Source organism: Chiloscyllium punctatum, chromosome 36, assembly GCF_047496795.1.
Source record: "Chiloscyllium punctatum isolate Juve2018m chromosome 36, sChiPun1.3, whole genome shotgun sequence".
NCBI classification, from domain to species: Eukaryota; Metazoa; Chordata; class Chondrichthyes; order Orectolobiformes; family Hemiscylliidae; genus Chiloscyllium; species Chiloscyllium punctatum.
The window spans coordinates 34,906,698-34,928,521 of NC_092774.1; the positions used below are offsets into that span (position 1 = coordinate 34,906,698).

Below are 21,824 nucleotides of genomic sequence, written 5' to 3' on the forward strand. Positions count from 1 at the left end.
AAATAGGAAGGGTTTAAAGGGATATGGACCAAGTGCTGGCAAATAGGACTAGATTAGGATAATTGATCAGCATGGACTAGTTGGACTGAAGGGTCTGTTTCTGTAACCAATCTATACTGGTCTTAAAACCATTTTTTTGCTTTCCCCCATAACCATCCACTTCTTTGTTGTTCAAAAATCAGGTGAACTCAGCCTTGGACGTATTCAATGACACCCTAACTGCAGGAAGGCATCCCCACCTCTCAGCTCAATTCCTCTTGCTAACACGCCACTTGCCTTGCTGATTGCTTGCTGCATCTGTCTTACAACTGGCACCGATTTGTGTAGAATGACATCCACATCTGTAGATCTACACATCATTTCTGATAAAAAGGTTCCTGCATTTGCCCTGTGTTTTTCAATAGAGACACAAAACTGAACTAACTTTCCCAGAATCTGTCCCCTCCCTGGATTCACTCCATTTCGCTTCAATGTCTGCAAGTCAACAGTTGAACCCCGGAATGGAAAATGGGGTGAGAAAAGAGACCATTGTACTCACAGATGTTGGACAGAGGAAGAAAGTTGCAGTCTGGGCTAAAGCTCAATCTTAATTCAGAGAGAGAGAGAAGCAGCACCAACCTCAGAAGCACATGATCCTACGTCCGCATCCACTCTATAGGTTTGCTGTGATTGGCAGGAGGACCAGTCCCCATCCGGTCCTCCAGAGCATCCCATTGGTTCACCAAACAAGATCGTGGGGCGTTTCCCCATGTCGCATGACCAACACGCGAAATGGTTGCTGACACTGAGTAGCATGCGCAGTATGGAGATGCTGGTTATTACTGACAGATTTTCAAAGTTAAAAATCACACAATGCCAGGTTATAGTCCAACCGTTTATTTATTTCCAATTTATTTGGAATCATTAGCTTTCGAAGCGCTGCTTCTTCATCGGGTGGTTGTGGAGCAGAATCATAATACACAGATGCTTTAGCAACAGGATTGCAGAGTCATGGAATGTAATATTAAACAAATTTAGCTTACCTCTATCATCTTTTAGAATGACCATGTTAGTTTCGATTCCTTCACATGTAAATCCCAAAACTTTTTAAAAGTTATGTTCTCAAGATAGGTTTTAACAATAGGTGTCATCTCAATCAGATAATGCATTGAAGGTGTTAAATTAAAGTCTGTCTGTGTCCCAATGTTACGTCAGACTGATTCTATTTCTATCCAGTTGCATGTGTCCAAAAATGAGACAGATACTAAAGAGTAGTCCATGGTGAGTGTGATGGTGGGCTGAAACTTGTTAATGTCAGTGTCATTAATTCAGTGACTCCTCGCCATGGGTCCAGAGGAAAAAAGATCATCAATATATCTGGTGTGTAGTGTTGGTTGGAGGTCCTGTGCAGGAAAGAAAGACATAAGATTATGGGGTGCATTTGCATATGCAGAATTATATTTGTAGATACATTCTATTTTGCTCAAAATGTGCATAATCTGCAGGCAATCACTTCATGTAATATTTTATACATTCCTACTTTGGAAATAGAACCAGTCTGACTCAAGACAGACTCAAACCTCACACCTTTCATACATTGTCTGAGCTGAGATGTCACCTCTTTTTATAAAACCTTCGGTTATCTCGAGACTGTGACTTTAAAAAAAGTGCTGGGATTTATATATTAATGAACTGAAATCTGAAACCCATTCTAAAGATGAAACACTTCAAAGCAATCTAGGTTTGTTCAATATATCATTCAATGTCCTTTTGCTACAAATACTGTGTCTTATGATCCTGCTCCACAGCTACCCAATGAAGGAGCAGCGCTCCAAAAGCTAGTGCTTCCAAATAAACCTGTTGGACTATAACTTGGTATTGTGTGATTTTTAACTTTGTTTCTAATGAAAACAGCCCACACCTCCCACTGGTGCCAGTAAACTTTACAATGCTGAGGAAATGATGAACCTGCAGTCCTGAAAAACGAACAATTTCGAATAATACGAGCTACACATTGACTGCTCCTTCTAATATATGGCATTAGAAACCTCACACTGGAGATTGAAAGAAATGAGCAGCTTTCAAAGAAAAACCTGTTGGATCTAATCGCCTTCAATGTCTGAATCCTTCGGTAAGTTCAGGTAAACTTTATTGTGGCAAAAGTGAGGATTGCAGATATTAGAGATCAGAGTTTGGATGAGAGTGGTGCTAGAAAAGCACAGCAGGTCAGGCAGCATCTGAGGAGCATGAAAATTGACATTTCGGGCAAAAGCCCTTCATCAGGAATCAGATTCCTGATGAATGGCTTTTGCCTGGAACGTCGATTTTCCTGCTCCTCAGATGCTGCCTAACTTTTATTGTGACCCACTTTGTTACAGCTTCAGATCTCCCCAGCAAAAAGGCATAGAAAGAGTAGCTTATTTACATTTTTAACAGCTCAAGGTCAAAGCGTACACACTCCCCTGCATCCCACTTTCTTCACTGTTGGTCAGCTGAGTTGTCCCTTTGTAATTGGATCCTTGGAACACCTAACCTGGAGGTAGTATTGCTTCACTCAGCAATTGCAACCCATATCCTGTATCCAAGTAAGATTCTCCCCGCGCATTTGCCGAGGGGCTGTCAAGCGTCAACCACACTGCTGTGGATCTGGAGTCAGGTGTAGACCAGACCAGGTAAAGGATGCAGCTGGGACGACTGAGTGAATCCTTTCCCACAACAGCAGTTTCCTTCCCTAAAACATGAGTGAATCAGATTGGGATGTTTTTCTCATCATGAGGTTCTGAACTCCAGATTTTTGACTGAATTCCAATTCCACCATCTGCTATTCAAACCCGGGAGTCCCCAGAACTAGGTTATTAGTACAGTCGACATTTGCTGAAGCTCCTTCAATCCCCCTGCAATGGCACGTGAACTCACTGGTGTCTCTGCAGGTGGGAGGAGCGGGTGAAGCCCTTCCCGCACAGAGAGCAAATGAACGGCTTCTCTTCGGTTTGAACCCGCTGGTGGGCCAGCAGTGTAGATGACCGAGTGAACTCCCTCCGGCACATGGAGCACTTGAACGGCTTCTCTTCCACATGAACCCGCTGGTGCTTCTGCAGATGGCCCATCTCACTAAATCCCTGTCCACACACGGAGTGGGTGAACAGCCTCTCCCCTTTCCTCCATGTAAACACGTCTGTAGGTTTCCAGCATCGATAGGAAAGGGAATTTTCTCCCACAGTACTAACATTTCCACATGGGGGGAAGCTGTCCTTGTGTCACTGTGTTTCAAATTACAAGCAGAAAGGATACACAGTCTCTCCCCACCGTGAGTGGTAAGACTTTGATCCTCCAAGCTGAGTAAATGGTTTGAAGCACTTTTCACAGTCAGCGCATTGAATCTCCCTCACTCGGGTGTCTCAGTATTCTTCCTGCCGCACCAGTGTCCAAAATCTCTCAAGCAGACAAAACGAAACATTTCTTCTCAATGTGAATGGCTGCTGATATTCAAGTCCCAATGAATCAAGTGGCTCTGTCAGAAATTGATTATCTTTTGGTTTCAGATTTCTTTCCCCATGTCTTCCTGCAAATAAAATCACAAAATAAGTGATCACGGTCAGTACAGTCAAATGAACATAACATCGGTGACAATTCCTGTAGATTGCCAGATGCCTGCTGATCATATGTTTTCCATGACACAAAAACTTGAAAACCCTCACGCAGCCAGGTAGCGTGAAGTATATATCAAGAGGAAAACTTCATTTAGGTGACAATGACCTGGAACAATCTTCCTACAAAAGGTGCTGGAAATGGAGCTGAGTCAAGGTTTTGAAAATGAAATGTCAAGACTGCTTCAGAAAAGGAAGCCAGTAAAGTTGCTGAATGACTTCCTGCTGACCTATTAACTAAAAATGATTACAAGAAATACAGGATGTAATTCCATTACTATATTAGAAGGTGAAAAATCATAACCATGCAGCTTGTACAACAGTGAATATCAGATATACACTATATGAAGCAATCATAAAATCCCTGCAGTGCAGAAAAAGGCCATTTGGCCCATTGAATGCATTGGGTGAAGGAGTTGCGAGGTCACGCTGCAGCTGTGTAGGACACTGGTTAGGCCACTTTTGAAATATTGCATTCGGTTCTGGTTTCCCTGCTATAGGATAGGAAGGATGTTGTAAAACTTGAAAGGGTGCAGGACAGATTGATAAGGATGTCGCCAGTGTTGGTGGATTTGTGGTGTAAGGAGAGGCTGAATAGGATGGGCTGTTGCCCATGGAGTGTCGGAGGCTGAGGGTGACCGGGTAGAGGTTCATACAATCCTGAAGGGTGGATAGAGTAAATAGGCCAGAGTGGTGGTGGAGGCTGGTACAATTACAACATTTAAAAGGCATCTGAATGGGTGTGTGAATTGCAAGGTTTGGAGGGATATGGGCCAAATGCTGGCAAATGGGTCACTAGATTTATATAGGATAGCATGGATGTGTTGGATCAAAAAGTCTATTTCCGTGTTGTATATTTCTATGTCTATTTGATAACAGATGTTTCATTTCTGTTGATGAAAATATTGTTATAAATCAGAGCTGGGTACTAATACTTAGATGTAAGGGAGTGGGAATTCCACATGTAGGGCGTGATAAGAATGCTGGGAGACCCCAATTCTGGTTTGCTATCTAATGAACAACCTTTAAGCACGAGCACCAAATGTGCGTTTATGTCTAATTTTGTTTCATTTTTCTTGTTTTATTCCCTGCTATTGTTAAAGTACAGATTTGACATGGGCGAGGGAAGCCCTTATGGACTCAGACCCATAAGCCTCTCTTTCTTGGTTCGTCCCAAAGATCGTACTCTTTGGAAGTCTGGAATAAAAACCTCTTCCAGACAGTTTAGTTTAATTTTAGTCATCCCCTTTATTCACTAGTAGCATCACTGTTACAACATAACACTGATACCTATACGCTAAACTAACTAGGTTCCAATAACCTAGGAGAGTAGGGTACCAGCTCTTCAAGTGCCCCAGTCGGCTACTCAAAAGTACTGATACAAAATGGCTTCCTTTATACAAAAGTTTACAAAAACATTGCATGTTCTTTATTAGACAGATAACAGTGAAAGACAATAATTTGCAATGAAGAGAAGTTGATTGACAGATCTGTGTGTGCATGACTGATCACTCCTAAAGGCCTTGAGCTATCCATCAGGTAGGAAAAACAAATCCAACCGAGTTAGGCGTCTGGTGGCGAGATAAGTTCCTATGAAGAAGTACCAGTCTAAATTAAGTGGGAGATGTCATAAGGTAACCTTGCACAGCTCGCATGTCTGATACAATTGTTTTACAAAATGGCTTTTTAGCGAGGAGGGCAAACTTTTGACCATAAAAATGGCTTCCTGACAAATTGTGTCAGAATCTCTTCAATGTTAGGTTTAGAATAATTTTAATCTGGGAGCAGATTCCTGCTTTTTATCTTAAGCAAAAAATTGTTCTGTACCTGAGGCTGAAATGTTACTGCAAGGTTGTATTTAAAATGATTAGTCTTGAATTAAACATGCCTTCTTTTCAAGTTTGTGATTCAAATTCAAATAAGACATCAGATCTGAATGTTAGAATTGACAGTGGGGCAGTGTGTAAGGTCTGTAAAAACAGAAAGTTAAAGCTTTATCAATATTTCCTTTTACAGAGTTTACATTTCATAACCAGAATTGGCTACTCAAAATCATCAAAAATTCTCAAAATGCAATTAAATTCAATCCAAAGCAGCAAAGCACTAAGAGTTAATTTTCTACTGGATTCAACAGCCTCAGCACTAAAATGGTGTCTCTCTCTCGTGTCCTTTTGAACTCTCAAGTCAGGGTTTTGTAACAGCAAAGATTTATTTTCTCTGTGACTGCCCTTCTTGCAAGGGGTATAAGAATCCATTATAATTGACAGCAACTGACTGTTAATTACAAAGTTTTTGATAATACCGAGTTTCATTTCATGGTCAGAATCGAACACTGTAATTAATTTCACAAGGGAATGGCTGTGAATGTTATCACTTGGTGTCCTGTTCATACAGATGCACCGATGCTAAGGCAAACGTTCTTAATTGTCTTACAGCATCCTGTTATCACTTGGTAAGCCCAGGTGTCCCTATCTTTTACATTCTTTAAGATGCCCCCCTTTTCTGAGCCTTGCTGTCTGTCTATTTTCTAGTGTAATAAATGTGTTCTGTAATTCAGCATTACATTTAGTCTAAATGTTTAAAGACAAGTGTTAAGGCTGTAGACCTTCTCACGATGATGACTCTCGCAGTCTGGATGGTTGACAGGCTGGGAAATTGTGGGTTGGGCCTTGATCGACTGAATATTTTATTGTTCTGGAAGGTATTCTTCTGGAAGAAGAACCCGAGGCACTACGGAGGTAGTGCCTCCCTCCCGCCCTCCTCCTCTAACCTAATAATAAGATCCGTTGTGGTAAGGAGGTAAGTGCCGAATTTTGCTTGTTGTATTCTTTAGACCCAGTTTTTTTAAATAAAGGTTAGCTTTAGAGGGATGGCAGTGAAGGCAGTGCAATGTTCCTCCTGCAACATGTATGAGGTGAGGGATGCCATGGACATCCCTGCTGATTACACTTGCAGGAAGTGCACCCATCTCCAGCTCCTCCAAGACCGTGTTAGGGAACTGGAGCTGGAGTTGGATGAACTTCGGATCATTCGGGAGGCAGAGGGGGTCATAGATCGGAGCTATAGGGAAGTAGTAACTCCAAAGATGGCAGATAGATGGGTGACAGTGAGGGGGACTGGGAGGAAGCAGCCAGTGCAGGGACCCCCTGTGGTCGTTCCCCTCAAGAACAAGTATACCGTTTTGGATACTTGTGGGGGGGACGACTTACCAGGGGTAAGTAACGGGGCTCAGGCCTCTGGCACGGAGCCTGTCCCCGCTACTCAGAAGGGAAGGGTGGAGAAGAGCAGAGCAATAATAATTGGGGACTCGATAGTTCGGGGCACAGATAGGCGGTTTTGTGGGAACGAGAGAGACTCACGTTTGGTATGTTGCCTCCCAGGTGCAAGGGTACGTGATGTCTCTGATCGTGTTTTCCGGGTCCTTAAGGGGGAGGGGGAGCAGCCTGAAGTCGTGGTCCATATTGGCACCAATGACATAGGTAGGAGTGCTGAGGATGTTAGACAGGCTTTTAGGGAGCTAGGTTGGAAGCTCAGAGTTAGAACGAACAGAGTTGTTGTCTCTGGTTTGTTACCCGTGCCACGTGATAGAGAGTCGAGGAATAGGGAGAGAGAAGAGTTAAATGCGTGGCTACAGGGATGGTGCAGGAGGGAGGGATTTCGGTATTTGGATAACTGGGGTTCTTTCTGGGGAAGGTGGGACCTCTATAGACAGGATGGTCTGCACCTGAACCTGAGGGGCACCAGTATCCTTGGGGGGAGGTTTGCTAGTGCTCTTGGGGGGGGTTTAAACTAACTCTGCAGGGGCATGGGAACCCAGACTGTAACTTTAGGGTGCAGGACCTGGAGTGTAGGGAGGGTAGGAATATGGTATCAATCTTAAAGGATCGTGCCTGTAAACAGAAGAGTGGCTTGAAGTGTGTATACTTTAATGCCAGAAGTATACGAAATAAGGTAGGTGAACTCGCAGCGTGGGTTGGTACCTGGGACTTCGATGTTGTGGCTATTACGGAGACATGGCTAGATCAGGGACAGGATTGGCTGTTGCAGGTTCCAGGGTTTAAATGTTTTAGTAGGGTCAGAGGTGGGGGTAAAAGAGGGGGGGGTGTGGCTTTGCTTGTCAAAGATAGTATTACAGCGGTGGAAAGGAAGATGGATGAAGATTTGCCATCTGAGGTAGTTTGGGTTGAGGTTAGGAATAGGAGAGGTGAGGTCACCCTGTTAGGAGTCTTTTACAGGCCTCCTAATAGTCCTAGAATCGTTGAAGAAAGGATTGCGAAGATGATTCAGGAGAAGAGTGACAGTAATAGGGTGATTGTTATGGGAGACTTTAACTTTCCTGATATTGATTGGGAAAGCTATAGCTCAAGTTCGTTAGATGGGTCAGTGTTTGTGCAATGTGTGCAGGAGAGTTTCCTGACACAATATGTAGATAAGCCAACAAGAGGTGAGGCCATACTGGATTTGGTTCTGGGTAACGAACCAGGCCAGGTATTAGAACTAGAGGTAGGTGAGCACTTTGGGGACAGTGACCACAATTCGGTGATTTTTAGTCTCGTGATGGGGAGGGATAAGTGTGTACTACAGGGCAAGAGTTATAGCTGGGGGCAGGGAAATTATGATGCGTTGAGGCATGACTTAGGATGTGTGGATTGGAAAAGTAGATTCCAAGGCAAGAGCGTAATTGATATGTGGAACTTGTTCAAGGAGCAACTATTGAGTGTCCTTGATAAGTACGTACCTATCAGGCAGGGAGGAAAGGGTCGTGTGAAGGAGCCGTGGTTTAATAAGGAGTTGGAATCCCTTGTTAAATGGAAGAGGGCGGCCTTTGTAAAGATGAGGCGTGAAGGTTCAATAGGGGCGATTGAGAGTTATAAGGTAGCCCGGAAGGACCTGAAGAGAGAGCTAAGAGCAGCAAGGAGGGGACATGAAAGGTCCTTAGTTGGTAGGATTAGGGAAAACCCTAAGGCTTTCTATAGGTATGTTAGGAATAAAAGAATGACTAGGGAAGGAATAGGTCCAATCAAGGATAGTAATGGGAAGTTGCGTGTGGAGGCTGAAGAGATTGGGGAGGCGCTGAATGAATACTTTTCGTCAGTATTCACTCAGGAACAGGACATTGTTGTCGATATGAATACTGAGGCACGAATAAGTAGAATGGATGGCTTTGAGATATGTAGAGAAGAGGTGTTGGAAATTCTGGCAAGGGTGAAAATAGATAAGTCCCCTGGGCCTGATTGCATTTATCCTAGGATTCTCTGGGAAGCAAGGGAGGAGATAACAGAGCCATTGGCCTTGATTTTTGTGTCCTCTTTGTCTACAGGAGTAGTGCCAGAGGACTGGAGGCTAGCAAACGTGGTTCCCTTGTTCAAGAAGGGGAGTAGGGATAATCCTAGTAACTATAGGCCAGTGAGTCTCACTTCTGTTGTGGGCAAAGTCTTAGAGAGAATTATAAGGGATAGGATTTATGCACATCTGGATAAGAATGATGTGATCAAGGATAGTCAGCATGGTTTTGTGAAGGGCAGGTCGTGCCTCACAAACCTTACTGAATTCTTTGAGAAGGTGACGAAGGAGGTAGATGAGGGGAAAGCGGTAGATGTAGTATATATGGATTTTAGTAAGGCGTTTGATAAGGTCCCCCATGGTAGGCTACTGCAGAAAATACAGAGATATGGCATTGAGGGTGAGTTGGAGGTTTGGATTAGGAATTGGCTCTCTGGAAGAAGACAGAGGGTAGTAGTTGATGGCAAAGATTCATCTTGGAGTGCCGTCACTAGTGGTGTTCCGCAAGGATCTGTTTTGGGACCATTGCTGTTTGTCATTTTTATAAATGACCTGGAGGAAGGGTTAGAAGGTTGGGTGAGCAAGTTTGCGGATGATACGAAAGTCGGAGGAGTTGTAGACAGTGAGGAAGGATATGGCAGGTTACAGCGGGATATAGAGAAGCTGCAGAGCTGGGCAGAAAGGTGGCAAATGGAGTTCAATGTAGCTAATTGTGAAGTGATTCACTTTGGTAAGAGTAATAAAAAGATGGATTACTGGGCTAATGGTAGACTACTTGGTAGTGTGGAAGAGCAGAGGGATCTTGGTGTCCATGTACACAGACCTCTGAAAGTTGCCACCCAGGTAAATAGTGCAGTGAAGAAGGCATATGGCGTACTGGCTTTTATTGGTAGAGGAATTGAGTTCCGGAGTCCTGAGGTCATGCTGCAGTTGTATAAGACTCTGGTGCGGCCGCTTCTGGAATATTGTGTGCAGTTTTGGTCGCCATACTATAGGAAGGATGTGGAGGCACTGGAACGGGTGCAGAGGAAGTTTACCAGGATGTTGCCTGGTATGGTAGGAAGATCCTATGAGGAAAGGCTGAGGCACTTGGGGTTGTTTTCTTTGGAGAAAAGAAGGTTTAGGGGTGATTTGATAGAGGTGTACAAGATGATTAGGGGGTTAGATAGGGTTGACAGTGAGAACCTTTTTCCGCGTATGGAGTCAGCTATTACAAGGGGGCATAGCTTTAAATTAAGGGGGGGTAGATATAGGACTGATGTTAGGGGTAGGTTCTTCACTCAGCGAGTCGTAAGATCATGGAATGCCCTGCCAGTAGCAGTAGTGGACTCTCCCTCTTTATGGGTATTTAAGCGGGCATTGGATAGGTATATGGAGGATAGTGGGTTAGTGTAGGTTAGGTGGGCTTTGATCGCCGCAACATCGAGGGCCGAAGGGCCTGTACTGCGCTGTATTGTTCTATGTTCTATGTTCTATGTGTAGAAGGGGCTCAAAATTTCAGCAGAAAGCCAGCTGAGCTGAGGACAGACGACACCTTACTCTGTGGGAACAGGGAGACCAACAGAAGGACAGAGAAATCAGGACCTGAAATCCTAGCTGACACCAGACTACCATGTTATCAGAGCTTTGATTAGCAGTGCCAACCCTCTACCATTACCTAGCTTCCCATTTGACTTGAATGCCATGTCCCCCCTCGATATTCAGAATCCAATCCTTGTCATTCCTGAAGCCATATCTCTGGAAGGAGTCTCAGATCATATTGTCTTTAATGTGTGCAGTCAATTCATCCACTTTTGTTACAATCCTGCACACATTCAGACGTTCAGTCTTCAGGTTCAATTTTTGTGATTTGTAGAATCCAGTCTTGATTGCTGGGACATTTACTCTCCTTGTCCCTTTCTATCATTCTCTGATGTTCATTTTCCACATCACTACATTGCTCACCTGCCTTGATTCGGATTGCCCATGAGAAATGCAGGTTTATACGTTCACAGCAATAGAAGCAGGAGTAAGCCACTTGGCCCATCTAAGATCATGTCTGATCTATCCATCATCTCAGCTCCTCTTACCTGCATTATCATGACTACCCTAAATTCACCTACCATACAAAATCCCATCGAACTGTGTCTCGAATATGCCTGCTTCTATTGCTTCCTTGGGCAAAGGATTTCATAGTTTCACCACTCTCGAGTTCCTCCTCCTCTGTCTTAAACGTACCCTTAATCTTGTTACCTAGTCTCACCCACCAGCAAAAACGACTAGATAGGGTGGGTCTGGGTGGCATGCTGTTTGGATAGGTCAGTGTGGACTTGATGGGATGAATGGCCTGCTTCCATGTTATAGGGATTCCATGATTTACCGCAGTTGCCCCAGACCACAGCACCCAGAACCTCCCACCTTCTGCAAATGGAAAGACAAGTCCTGCCTGTTCTCTCGTATGTGTGTTATCTAACTGCTTAATCATTTCTAGTGAATACAGCCCACACCTCCCGCTGCTGCCAGTAAACTTTACAAAGCTGATGAGACAATGCTATACCTGCAGTACTGAAAATCATAAGGTTTCTAACGATACCAGTTACTGATTCACCGCTCCCACTGATGGATAGCATTCGAAATACAATGCCAACACTTCTGTTTTCCCTCAGTCCAAATTGTCCATGCTGACCAGATATCCCAAATTAACATAGTCCCATTTTCCAGCAATTAGCCCATATCCCTTTCAATTCTCCCTTTTACCAGATGCCTTTTAAAATGCTGTAATTATACCAGCCTCGACCACTTCCTCGGCAGCTCATTCCATACACACAACACCCTCTGTGTGAGAAAGGTGCCTGTAAAGTTCCTTTTAAATATTTCGCCTCTCACCTCAGACCTATACTCTCTAGTTTTGGACTCCCCTACTCTGGGGAAAAGATCTTGGTTATTCACCCTATCCATGCTCCTTATGAACTTCTATAAAGTCACACCTCGGCCTGCAATGCTCCAGAGAAAACAGCCCCAGCCCATTCAGCCTCTCCATATAGACCAAACCCTCCAACTCTGGCAATAGCCTTATAAATCTTTTCCAAATCCTTGCAAAGGTTCGCAACACTTTTCATGTAGCAGGGAAACCAGACTGAATGCAGTATTCCAAAAGAGGCCTAATCAATGTCCTGCACAGCCGCAACATGACCTCCCAACTTCTGTACTGAAATGCACTGACCTATAAAAGCAAGTATACTAAACCTGTCTACCTGCGACTCCACTTTCAACAAAATATGAACCAACACTCCAAGATATCTTTATTCAACAACATTCCCCATTAAATGTGTAGATCCTGCCCTGATCTGCCGTTCCAAAATCCAAATTTCAAAATGTATCAGCCATGGTTGAATGGTGGAGCAGATCTGATCAGCTGAATGGCCTAATTTCTGCTCCTGTGTCATTTGGTCTCTTGCTATCCTGGACACAGAGTGAGAGAATTGGGAGCAGGAATAGGTCATTTGGTCTTTCCAGCTGGCACCAGCATTGAACAGTATATTCATAACTGGATATGACTATACCTGCATCGAGGTGGATAGGCGAGGACTTTTTTCACTGGAGCATTGGAGGTTGAGAGGTGACCTTAGAGAGGATTATAAAATCATGAGGGGTATAGATGAGGTGAATGGCAGGTATTCTTTCCCTAGGGTGGGGTTTCAAGATTAGGGAGAAAATTTTGAAGATGAGAAAAGAAATATTTTAGAAAGACATGAGGGGCATCTTTTTTTTAAGACAAAGAGTAGTTCGTGTGTGGAATCAATTTCCAGAGGAGTTACTGGATGCAGGTACAGTTACAATGTTTAAAAGACATTTGGATAAGTACATGAATAGGAAAGGTTCGGGGGGATATGGGCCAATCATTGGCAGGTGGGACCAGTATAGTTTCAGAACACCGTCAGCATGGACCAGTTCGACTGAATGGTCTGTTTCTGTGCTGTATGACTCTGTAACTGTTCTTGAAACCATTTTCTTGTCTTTCCCCATAACTCATTTGTTCTTCAAAGTCAAGTGAACTCAGCCTGGAATACACTCCATGACCGATCTAACTGCAGGAAGACCTCCCACTTCTGAACTCAATTCCTCTTGCTGATATACCACTTGCTTTGCTCATTGCTTGCTGCACCTGTCTGACAACTGGCACTGACTGGTTTCGAAGGGTACTGAGGCCCCTTTGTCCATCCACACATCTTTCCTGATGTAGGCTCATGCCTGAAATGTCGACTCGCCTCCTCCTCAGTTGCTGCTTGGCCTGCTGTGCTTTTCCAGTGCTACACTTTTCAACTCTGACCTCCAGCATCTCACTTTCGCCACATCTCAACATATCACCATCCAAACAATGCGCCTCCTCTCTGCGTTTTTTTCACTGCAAAGACTAGAACTTCACATTGTGATACTGCATTTGCCATGTGTTTGCAAATTGAGATACAGACCTGGATCAACTTTTCCTTGATTCAATCTTTCAGTTGCTGCAAGTCAACAATCAACCCCAGAATGAAAAAAAAAGTGGTGAGAAAAAGACTGCTGTATTCACAAATGTTAGACAGAGGAAGGAAGTTACAGTCTGGGGTGACATTTAATCCTCATTCAGAGAGAAAAGAGCAGCAGCATCTTCAGAGCTCACGGTCCAACCTCCGCATTTCGACAATGGCCGGCTCTGATTGGCAGGAGGACCAGACTTCTTCCGGTCCTCCAATGGTCCATGGAAAGGAGCTCACGCGCCGTTTCTACGGCGAACCAAGTGTGCGCAGTGCTTTGCTGACACCAGCAGTCATGTGCATTGCTTGCTGACACCGCGGAGCATGCTCAGTATGCAGGAATTTGTTGCAAACTGTTAAAAATCACAAAACCTCTGGTTATAGTCCAACAGACTTATTGAGAAGCACGGGTTTTTGGAGCGCTGCTCCTTCATCACGTGGTTGTGGAGTATAACATCGTAACACAGAATTTATGATCTTATACTCCACAACCACCTGATGAAGGAGCAGCGCTCCGAAAGTTAGTGCTTCCAAAGAAGCCTATTCGACTGTAACCTGGTGTTGTGTGATTTTTAACTTCGTACACCCCAGTCCAACACGGGCACCTCCAGATCATGACAAATTTTAAGTGTCCAAATGCGAATACGAGAGAAAAATACCAAAGCAATTTTTTGTCGAAATGTTTTTTTTCCCTGTGTCTTGACATGTTATTCCTTTTGCATTTTGTCTGGCTGCTCAACGTTTCCGTCTTTTCCCCAGGGTAGAGGTATTCCAAAACTGGGGCATAAAGGTTTAGGGCGAGGGGGAAAGATTTTAAAAGATTTAAAAGACTAGGAGTAGAACATTCATCCCTTACAGGGCGAAAGTGAGGACTGCAGATGCTGGAGATTAAGGTCAAGAGTGTGGTGCTGGAAAAGCACAGCATCCGAGGAGCAGGAGAATCGACGTTTCGGGCAAAACCCTTCATCAGGAAATAGCCATGGGGAACTATAGGGTTGCAGCGTAATCGAGTGGGTCTGGGTGGGACGCTGTTGGGAAGGTCGGTGTGAATGGCCTTTTGGGATGATATGGTTCCGCTGCTTTAGCCACGTGTATATTGAGAAATGATTGCCCCAAGTCTGCTGTGGGAGGAGTGCGTTCCACTTCGTGGGACACTGACACCCTGTCAGCGCTGTACCTCTCTTCACATTCTGCACCCCTGTCCATGTTCTCCCCACCCACTGCCCCCTGCCCATTCTCACTCCTCACACTGCACCCCCTATTCTATCCCCCAACCCTCTGAGCCCCAGTCTGACCCCCTGTCCATTTCTCTCCCTTCTCCACCACCACCAGCGACCGCCCCCCCCCAATCCTTTCTCCTGCCTCAGCCCTCTTTGATCGCTGTATGAAGCCCTTCTAAGGAGAGAGCGAGAATAGTTGGTGATGACTCTACCTGGGAAACAGGGAATGTGAGAAATAGCTGATTTTTAAAATTGAGAATAACTCAAATCATATATTCAGAAGCTTTGTTAAAGTGCGGAAGAATGTTAATTTATTTTTAAAAAGCTGCAGGAATCTTTCTGAAACTTGCATTGATGTATTTGCACAACAAAGGACAGTCTATAAGGAGTGAATGAGTGAATAAAAGACAAGTCCCACCTTGCCCTCGAGGAGAAAGTGAGAACTGCAGATGTTGGATATCACACTTGAGTGTGGTGCTGGAAAAGCACAGAAGGTCCGGCAGCATCCAAGGGGCAGGAGAATCGCCGTTTCGTGGCATAAGCGATTGGCACTCGGCCATCACTCCCTCAAACCCACTGCGATGGCACCTGAACTCGCTGGTGCCACCGCAAGTGAGAGGAACAGGTGAAGCCATTCCGGCACTGACAGCAGGTGAATGGCCTCTCTAAGGTGTGAGCACATAAATGGCTTCTCTCCCTTGTGGACCCACTGGTGCGTCTGCAGATGGCTGATCCGACTGAAGCCCTTCCTGCACACCGAGCAGGTGAATGGCCTCTCCCCGCTGTGAATACGTCTGTGGGTTTCCAGCAGAGATTGGGAAGGGAATCCTTTCCCTCAGTCCCCACATTTCCACAGTTTCCCCATTGGGGGAGCTTTCCTCGTGTTGCTCTGGGTTTGAAATTACAAACAGAGCGGGGACATAGTCTTTCCCACCGCGAGGGGTGTGATTTTAATTCCCCAATCTGAGTAAATGGTGTGAAGCACTTTTCACAGTCAGCACACTGAATCTCCCTCACTCGGTGTCTCAGTATTCTTCCTGCCGCACCAGTGTCCAAAATCTCTCAAGCAAACAAAAGGAAACATTTCTTCTTGATTGGAATGGCTGCTGATATTCAAGTCCCAATGAATCAAATGGCTCTGTCAGAAGTTGATGCATCATTTGCTTTCAGATTTCTTTCTGCACATCTTCCTGCAAAAAAAAACACAAAATAAGTGATCACTGTCAGTACAGCTGAATGAACATAACAAAGGTGGCAATTCCTGTAGATTGCCAGATGCCTGCTGATCACATATTACCCAACACAGAGAAATCTGAATACTCTCATGCAGTCAGATAGCCTTAGCTGTGTATTGAGGAAAACTTCATTTCGGCGACAATAACATGTAAAAAAAACTGCCTAAAAAGGTGCTGGAAATGGAGCTGAATCAAGGATATGAAAATGAAATGTCAAGGCTGCTTGAGAAAAGAAAGCCAGTAAAGTTACTGAATGACTTCCTGCTGTCGGATTAAATAAAAAATGATGACAAAAAAAGGACGTGACCCCATTACTACATAAGAAGGTGAATAATAATTGCAAAGAAACTTTTACAACAGCCAACAATATCAGACATACACCAAATGAAGCAACATACGTCTACATTTTATATCAACGTGCCAATCCATTAAATGTTGCTCAGTTCCATGAGAAACTCGCCTTTTAATTGTGAACATGAGGAAAGAAGCAACCTTTTCCAGGGTGAAAACTGTAAACGTGCCAAACTGAGGAAATACACGAGGAAAATACACCCCACCTCCCCCTGCCCCACTTGCGGAGGATGGGGAATGGAAAGCAGGTGACATTGCTTTGCTCCCAGATGTTGCCCACAGGGAGGAAGTTTCACTCTGAAACTGACAGGTCTGCATCGCCGTTGTGATGTTAACAATGGAGGGCGGGCCGAGCAGCTGTGCCTCAGTTGAGGCACGTGTGGAGCGGAGGACACTTTGCAAACTCCCATTCTCCTCCAAGTCAAGCAGTTTGAGTTCAAGCAAAGCAAGGGGTTTAATTTTAGATGAGAAAACCTCCTCTGTGCCATGGGAACCCTCCTACCATGGGGAATGCAGGGTTACAGATTCATAGTAACAGGAGGAGTAGGCCATTTAGGCCAAATCCTCCAACCCTGGCAACATCCTTGTAAATCTTTTCTGAAAACTTTCCAGTTTCACAACATCTTTCCGATAGGAAGCAGACCAAAATTACATGCAATATTCCAAAAGTGGCATGACCAATGTACTGAACAGTGGCAACATGAGCTCTCAATGACTTTACTCGATGCTCTGAACAATAAAGCAAAGCAGAACAAACGCCTACTTCACTATCCTATCTGCATGCGATTCTACTTTTAAGGAGCTATCAACCTGCACTCCACGGTCTCTTTGTTCAGCAACACTCCCGAGGACCTTACCATCAAGTACAAAAGCCCTGTTCTGATTTGCTTTTCCAAAATACAGCACCCCACTTTAACCTAAATTAACCTCCATCTGCCACTCCTCTGCCCATTGGCCCATCTGATCAAAGTCCCATTGTAATCTGAGTTAATCTTCTTTGCGTCCACTACACCTCCAATTTTGGTGTCATCTACAAACTTGCTAACTATACCTCCATGTTTATATCCAAATCATTTGTATAAGTGACAAAAAGTAGTGGACCCAGCACTGATCCTTGTTACTCACTATTGGTCACAGGCCTCCAGTCTGAAAAGCAACACTCCATCACCACCCTCTGTCTTCTGCCTTCGAGCCAGTTCTGTATCCAAATGGATAGTTCTCCCTGTATTCCACGAGATCAAAACTTTCCCACCCGTCTCCCATAAGGAACCTTGTTGACGGCCTTGCTGAAGTCCATACAGATCACGTCCACCACTCTGCCTTCATCAATCCACTTTCTTACGGAGAGTCATAGAGATGTAGAGCACGGAAACAGACCCTTTGGTCCAGCCCATCCATGCCGACCAGATATCCCAACCCAATCTAGGCCCACCTGCCAGCACCTGGCCAATATCCCTCCAAACCATTCCTACTCATATACCCATCCAAATGCCTTTTAAATGTTGCAATTGTACCAGCCTCCACCACTTCCTCTGGCAGCTCATTCCATACACGAACCAAGCTCTACATGCAAAAGTTGCCCCTTAGGTCCCTTTTATATCTTTCCCCTCTCACCCTAAACCTATGCCTTCTAGTTCTGGACTCCACCCTCCCAGGGAAATATTTTGTCCATTTACCCTATCCATGGCCCTCATAATTATGTTAACCTCTATAAGGTCACCCCTCAGCCTCCGACGCTCCAGAGAAAACAGCCCCAGCCTGTTCAGCCTCTCCCTATAGCTCAAATCCTCCAACATTCTTGTAAATCTTTTCTGAACACTTTCAAGTTTCACAACATCTTTCCGATAGGAAGGAGACTAGAATTGCACGCAATATTCCAACAGTGGCCTAACCAATGTCCTGTACAGCCGCAACATGACCACCCAGCTCCTATACTCAATACTCTGGCCAATAAACGAAAGCATACCAAACGCCTTCTTCACTATCCTATCTACCTGTGACTCCACTTTCAAGGAGCTATGAACCTGCACTCCAAGGTCTCTGTTCAGCAACTCTCCCTCGGACCTTACCATTAAGTGTATAAGTCCTGCTAAGATTTGCTTTCCCAAAATGCAGCACCGCGCATTTATCTGAATCAAACTCCTTCTTCAGAAAACTCAATCAAGTTCGTGAGACATGATTTCCCACGCACAAAGCCGTGCTGACTATCGCTAATCAATTCTTTCTTTTCCAAATGCATGTAAATCTTATCTCCCAGGATTCTCTCCAACAACTTGACTCCCACGAATGTTAGGCTAACTGGTCTTTCATTCCCTGGCTTTTCCTTACCACTTTCTTAAATAGTGGCACCAAGTTACCCACCCTCCAGTCCTCCGACACCTCACCTGTGACTATTTATGATACAAATATCTCAGCAAGAGGCCTAACAATGCTTTCCGTAGCTTTCCACAGAGTTCTAGGGTACACCTGATAAGGTACTGGGGATGTATCCACTTTTATGCATTTCAAGACATCCTTCACCTCCTCCTCTGTAATGTGGACATTTTCCAACATGTCACCATCTATTTCCACACAGTCTATATCTTCCATGCCCTTCTCCCCAGGAAAAGCTGACGCAAAATATCCGTTCAGCATCTCGTCCATCTACTCCAGCTCCACACGTAATCCGCCTTGCTGATCTTTGAGGGGCCATATTCTCTCCCTTGCTACCCTTTTGTCCTTAATGTATTTATAAAAACCCTTTGGATTCTCCTGAATTCTATTTTCCAAAGCTATCTCATGTCCCCTTTTTGCCCTCATGATTTCCCTCTCAAGTATGCTCGTACTGCCTTTATACTCTAAGGATTCACTCGATCACTCTGTCTGTACCTGACATATGCTTCCTTGTTTTTCTTAACCAAAATCTCATTTTCTCCAGTCATCCAGCATTCCCTACACCTACTAGCCTTTCCTTTCACTCTAACTGGAATATACTGTGTCTAGACTCTTGTTATCTCATATCTGAAGGCTTCCCATTTTCCAGCAACCTGCGAACATCTGCCCCCAATCAGCTTTTAAAAGATCTTGCCTAATACCTGAATCTTCCTCCAATTTAGGACTTCAACTTATAGCTCTGATATATTATTTTCAATCACTATTCTAATGTTAATAGAATTGTGGTTGTTGGCTCTTCAGTTTTGCAACCTCTCCAGTATGTACATCCACACTGTGAATTAGAAAATTTCCTTGTACACACTTAACAAATTCCTCTATTTGGCAGATAGGTAAATGGGCAGGAGTTATACCTTGGGTCCACTCTTCCTTCATTCCCAACAACCCTACCCCCATTCCCACCCCAATAGTCTAACGGCACTTTCCCCTGCAACTGCCGAATGTGTGACACCAGCCCATTTACCTGCTTCCTCCTCACTATCCAAGGGCCCAAACTTACCTTCCAGGTGAAGCAGCACTTTACCTGCACTACCCACAACCCAGTCTACTGCATTTGCTGCTCACAATGTGGCCTCATCTACATTGGGGACAACGAAGCATAAACTGGGTGACTGCTGCACAGAACATCTACGTTCTGCCCGCAAAAAAGACCCTGAGCTTCCAGTTGCCTGCCAATTCCACACCCCACCCTGTTCCCTGGCCAACATCTCTGTCTCAGGTTTGCTGTAGTGTTCCAGCGAAGCTCAGCACTAGCAGAACGAAGAGCACCGAGTATTGCACTTGGGGACCAGACATCCCCCCGGTCCCAAGATCGAATTCAATAATTCTAGGGCCTGAACTCCATAGTATCCTCGTTCCCTCCACACACACCAAGCCTTGTTATCACATACTGGATTAGTGGTGCTGGAAAAGCACAGCAGTTCAGGCAGCATCCGAGGAGCAGTAAAATCAACGTTTCAGGCAAAAGCCCTTCATCAGGAATACAGGTTTCCAGCATCTGCAGTCATTGTTTTAACCTTGTTATCACATAGTCTGTCATTACACACGACCTTTCTTAGCCACGAACAGTCCCCAATAACAGTTATTCACCCTCCCACGCAGATTGTTATCATCTCCCTTTCCTGTCCAACAGTTCTTCCCTCGCTTTGGGCTCTGTCCTGATCTATCATTTACTGCATCCGCCTTCCTCCCACAACATTTTTCGCAAATAAACCGACATTTTCCCAATCACCATCAGTTCTATATAAGGGTCACCGGCAACTCCTGTTTTTTTGTTTCTGATATACAGCGTCCGCCGTTCTTTCAGCTTTTTGTTGAGGTAGAGTTGGAAATTGTTTCGAGAGACAGAAGGAGACGGGGGAGAGACAGAACAGACATGAACTGTTGATCTCCGTTGTTACTCAGAACGTAAAATCATTGCAGTGCGATCACTTCCCTTAACCGTGAATAGAAGTACGTGGGCCCTTGTCAGGTTGTGGCGTAGCGTAAGCGCGTTTGTACTCCAGATCGGAAGGTTGCGTGATCAAGTCACATCAGGCTTACTGAAGTCAACTTCGTCTATTCCAAATCAACCAAGGCGTGCGCTCACTCTGGGTATCTGCTGAGTCAAGGCTTCTTTGTGGAAACTTTCGATCACACGCGTGAAGCTTTGCTGTCAGTTTGATTTGTGAACACTGTGTCAGGGAGGTGGTTTGCCCATTGTTTGGGTAAATGCTCAGCTCCCCGCAATGTGAGAAGTAAATCGCAAACTGCCGCTTCGTTCAGTTGGTGACAGCACGGTGTGGGTACTTTTACAACATCATCTTTTCCTGATGAGTTGAAATCTCTGCCAAATCGTTCTCGATCCTTTCAGGCCTGGGAGCATTTTCACTGCATTATTTTCTCTGTCTGGACCCCCTCATGACGTGGAAAACTTCAATCAGACCAGCTTTCAGCCCTCTGTTCTCCAAAGAGAACTGTCCCAACTTTCCAATCTCCCTTCATTGCTGACATTCCTCAGGACGGTACCATTCACTTCAACCTGTTCAGCGCTGACTGCAATCACTTCACTTCCCCGCTTCCTGAAGTATCACCCTCAGAATTGAGCAAAAATGCAGCTGGAGGATTCATTCAGAGTCAGACTGCGCGGTCGAACAATCTGCAATACTTGTTGTCATTTTGAGCGAGTGTTTCCGTTCACCTGTTCGCTGCAATGGTAGTTCTACTCCATCACTAATCCAGGCAGTCCGATCTCATTTAATGAACCGGCTTTTCGAGAAAATTGACCAAGTCAATTTAAAAAATGAAGGCTCGTCTGGGATTGATACCCGGTAACTCTCCCACGTCTGCTTATGCTCGAAGACCCAAAGGTGGAATCATATCCCGAGAACAATGAACAACCTGCCATGGGCGCAGTGAACTCCTGAAACAGCTGAAATTGCTCAGTACGGAATACATTGCACATTGCTCCCAGAATTGCAAGCAGCAAAGAGTTTCAAGACCATCTGCTTCTCAATTTGTCTCCCTGCTCCCAGGACACTGCTGTTTGTCCCGTCCCCAGGGACCGGGCTCTCTCCACTGGTGGATAATTGAAACATTTTCTCGTTGCACAGAACACTTCAGGTTTTTGTCTGGCACGCGGCAGGCACCTTCGAGCCTGATGTCAAAGACCTCCGCTGCTGTCGTGTGATATGCTGTTTCGCA

General features: G+C 44.8%; 1 protein-coding gene across 10 annotated transcripts in view; it reads right to left on the minus strand.

Moving 5' to 3' along the window:
* The window catches only part of LOC140460371 (uncharacterized), a 78,383-nt gene that overhangs the window by 10,211 nt on the left and 46,348 nt on the right, over window positions 1-21,824 (minus strand). For 5 of the 10 annotated variants that reach the window (XM_072554882.1, XM_072554881.1, XM_072554883.1 and 2 more), the window contains 2 exons: window positions 15,044-15,815; window positions 2,896-3,541 (listed from right to left, as the gene is read on the minus strand). The gene's annotated coding sequence lies outside the window, so the exon portion shown is untranslated. Of the gene's footprint in view, window positions 1-538; window positions 720-874; window positions 1,383-2,895; window positions 3,542-15,043; window positions 15,816-21,824 lie in introns of those variants that run through there. The other 5 variants (XR_011954039.1, XM_072554880.1, XM_072554884.1 and 2 more) reach the window with 5 other exon arrangements.